General features: G+C 48.8%; 1 long non-coding RNA gene across 1 annotated transcript; it reads right to left on the minus strand.

Annotated features, from left to right (window-relative positions):
- Positions 1-702: 702 nt before the first annotated feature.
- LOC116974830 lies at positions 703-3,992 on the minus strand. Its single transcript, XR_004412447.1, has 3 exons — positions 3,879-3,992; positions 2,120-2,123; positions 703-716 (listed from the first exon to the last, which is right to left on the minus strand). It is a non-coding gene; the product is annotated as an uncharacterized LOC116974830 (long non-coding RNA).
- Positions 3,993-4,217: the final 225 nt, after the last annotated feature.

Genomic DNA, 4,217 nt, shown 5'->3' on the forward strand with positions numbered 1-4,217 from the left:
AGCTAACAATGGCCTGCTTCCTTTCTCATCATTACTTTTTTACATATCTTTAATTCATTTGTTCTATGTCTCTCTACATCTATATCTTTCATTTCCCTTTCCCCTGACTCTTGTCCGAAGAAGGGTCTCAACCCGAAATATCACCAAGTCCTTTTTTCTAGTGATGCTGTCTGACCCGCTGAGTTACTCCAGCTTTTTATATCTATCTTCGGGAGGCATTAATCACCTCCTGCTCAAATTGCCCAAATTACTTTTTCCTTGCACTACCATTCCTTACAGATAATGGCCAGATACCTGAAGTAGAACACAATGTACTCATTCTGTCAAGGAAGGCGGCACAACCGACGTTGCAGCGGCCTCTGCTGTCCGTCTGTCTTTTAATTTTTTTTGTCCCGTTGAATGTATAGTTTGTTGTGGTTTTTGTAATGTTTTTAGCTGTGTATATCTGGGGGGGCAGGGGGAAAACTTTTAAATCTCTCCCCTGTACGGGTGACCCGACCTTTTCCCTGTCGGGTCTCTGTTGTCGTTGGGGCCTAGCACCGTGGAGCGGCCTCCAACCGGAACGACCTGGGTGCTCCAGTCGCGGAGCCTGCGGACTTACCATTGTGGGGCTGGCCGGCTTCGGAGCGTGAAGAGTGGTGGTGGCTCGCTGCTGCGGCCCGACTTCGGAGCTCGGAGGCCCCAGCCGCAGGTCCGGTGGACGGTGACATCGGGAACTCGCGGGTCCCCGGTGGGAGACTGCTTTTCGGAGCTCCCGCAACTGCAACTTCTCCCGCCCGAGTTGCGGGGTTGAGGGTGACCCGGAGCGGGGTGTTGTATCGCCCGGCACGGCTTTAACGGCCAAGGGGCTTGACATCGTCCGCCGGGGGCTCCAACATTAAGACCCGGAGCGGGGCCTTAAATGCCGTGGGACTTGCCATCGCCCGCCAGGGGCTTTAACATCGGGAGAAGAATGGAACACTGGGGAGAGACAAGACTTTGCCTTCCATCACAGTGAGAAGGAGATTGACTCTAATGGATGTTTGTGTAAATTGCATTGTTTGTGTGTCTTGGTTCTTTTCTTGTTGTAGAACTGCAGAAACCAAATTTCGTTTGTACTTCTTTTGAGGTTCAAATGACAATAAATTTGTATTTCATTGTATAGCATCTTCCTTTCATCCTGTTTACTTTATAAATCTTAGAGTGTAGAAACAAGGAATTGCAGATGCTGGTTTACAAAAAAAGACACCAAGTGCAGAAGTAACTCAGCAGATCAGGCAACGTCTCTGGAGAACATGGATAGGTGATGTTTCGGGTCGGGACCCATTTTCGGACAGATTGTACTCATTTGTTTTGGTTGGTGGGGGGGGAGGGGGGGTGGGGGAGTGGGAGCCAGAAGAGAGGAGGGCCAATCCAAACCAATGCAAAGCCTAGCAGGTAATAGGTTGATACGGACGTGGGAGCTTTGTATAGGCAGATGGTGGACAATGGCCAGAAATGAAAAGACAGAAGGTGTGAGACAAAAGGATTGAAGAGCTGTGTATTGTGAAGCTAGAGGGAGGAATGTAGTTGAAGGGAAAGGGGAAGGGAGAATAGTTGTGAGTCCAGGTTGGGCACAAGGGAGGGAGGAGGGGAAAGGTTGAGGAGGAACTTGTCCTTACCCTCAACAACATCATTTGACTCGCCTCATTTTCTCCAAGTTATAGACAAAGCCATGCGCATTCGCATGGGACCAGGTGTGCCAGCCATTTTGTAAGATTCTTTGGACACCTCCAACACCTCTCTCCCCCCCTCTTGATCCCTCTGTTTCATTCATAGGGTACATCATATTCTACTGCAAACTTACTGACACCCACAGTTTTTTTGACGTTACTTATTCCCACCCTGGCTCTCGTATAGATGCTATGCCTGACTCTTAATTTCTCTGTCTCCACTGCATTTGCTCCCAAGATGAGCTTTCCATTCTAGGACATCTGAAATGTCCTCTTTCTTTCTCTCGTTAGTAAATGCGATTTCCATCCTTCTGTCATGGATGGATCCCAAACCTGTATCTCCACTGTGTCTCATAGTTCTGCACCACTCCCCCTACACCCAGATGGAACAATGATGGACTTCCTGTAGTTCTCACCTCTCACCCCACCAGCCTCCACATCCAGCACATCATCCTCCGACATGATCCCAACCCCAGTCACATCTTCCCATCCGCACCACCCTCTGCCTTCCTTGGTGACTTCTCCCTCAAACACCTTGGTTCATTCACCCCTTGCCACCCAAACCGCTCCCTCTCCAGGTACTTTCCACTGCAACTGCAGATGATGTAATACCTATCACTATACCTCCTCCCTCACCTCCATCCAGGGACCACATCAGTCCTTCCAGGTGAGACAGATGTTCACGTGCACCTCCTCTAACCTCATCGACTGTATTCAGTGTTCCCTATTTGACCTCCTGTACATCAGCGAGACCAAGAGTTGACTCACCGGCCATTCGGCAAACACTTGCATTAGGTCCACTGAGGCCTACTGGATCTCCTGGTTGCTTCCCATTCCTACACTGACCTTCCACTTAGGAAGCTTACAGCCCAACCATATGAACATTGAATTCTCCAATTTTAGGTAACTGCATTACTCTCCTTTCTTCCCCCACATCACCCCCCCACCCCTCTCTTCCCTGTGCCCCACCTTGACTCGCACCTACTTCTCCCCTCCCTCCACTCTTCCCCCTGTATTCCATCCTCTAGCTTCACATTACTCATCTCTTCAATCCTTTTGTCACACACCTGGCTATTAAAACCCTCCTCCCCCAGTATGTTCACCACCTCTCCTCGCTCAGCTTTGGTCACAGGGGTTTCTGCTCACCTGATCTACCAGATGCGGCTGGTTACGATTCTATATTTGGAGAATGTTTTGCCTTTTCAACACCTTTTATAAACCACATGACGATCTCCAACAAATCCTTGGCTCACTATTCTCATCTCTGAACAACTTACCTTTACTCACGTGTCAAGCATTTTATAATGGTTTATCTACTCTGTTGGTATCTCTGACCTAAATTCATGAGTTTAAAAGCCTTCACTAATCAGTAAGCTTCTTGCCTGCCTCTGGTATTCAGCCCAGTTATATATAATTGATTGGTTTGATATTCCATTTCAGATTACATATTCTTTGTTAATTTATTTTGAAAAATCATCTTCGTTGATTTTGTTTCTGCGATAAATAATAGTGTATATCTGTATATCTTAATATATAACTGATGCCAGAACCAAATGATCAAACACCCTCTACCACTGCTATTCCACTATCAAAGATGCCTATTGCTCCATCCCTCGCATGTTCGTTAGGAATTCAGACCATTTGGCTGTGCTTGAAGGTGGCACAAAATGCTGGAGAATGTAGTCGGATTCTACCTCTGTCCCACCCACTCCCCTGACATTAGTCTGAAGGGTCCCGACTCGAAACATCACCCATTCCTTCTCTTCAGAGATGCTGCCTGTCCTACTGAGTTACTCTAGCATTTTGTGCTACCTTTGATTTAAACCAGCATCTGTAGTTTTACTTCGGAGTCACGTGAGTGACTACGTGAAGAAGCCCGCCAGGACGCATGCTGTCATTGCGCTACACGCATTGCAACTCGTCATTGTTGGGAGGAAGGACGTTCCTCCCAAACGGCAGAGTTTCGAACCTGCAACAGAAAGGTAAGGGAACGTCGTTATTTACTTACCTTTTCCTACAGGAAGGCTGTTGAAAGCTGGCAAGGGAGGAATCTGCAACAGCAGGTAGCCAGCAAACGGCCACTAGCACGACAGTCCCTTAGCGGGAGTTCGTGCGACTTCAGCTGGGGGGGGGGGAAAGAACGGCGACAGGAGTACCCTGGAGCCGTCAGCCCGACATCTCGGCAACAGCCCAAGGACCTATGCTACGGAGTCCGTGGGGCTGCGGGAGGAAGGACTTTCCTCCCAGACGGCAGGCTGAGAACCAGCACAGGTAAGAGAATTCACCTTACCTTTTCTTTACAGACGTCGCTGCCGTATCTGAACAACAGCAGGCAGCCAGCAGGACGTCAGCACAGAGCCATAGACGTGGCTGCCGTTACTGAACAGCAGCAGGCAGCAACTAATGTCGGCACCAGCATCTCCCATAAGGGAGCAAGTGCCAAAACCTCACCCCAAACGGGTAGAGGATCAGAGCCAACAACCCACAGAGACAGTGGGTTGTATTTATGTTCTGTCCCCTTTTTTA

Source organism: Amblyraja radiata, chromosome 7 (assembly GCF_010909765.2).
Source record: "Amblyraja radiata isolate CabotCenter1 chromosome 7, sAmbRad1.1.pri, whole genome shotgun sequence".
NCBI classification, from domain to species: domain Eukaryota; kingdom Metazoa; phylum Chordata; class Chondrichthyes; order Rajiformes; family Rajidae; genus Amblyraja; species Amblyraja radiata.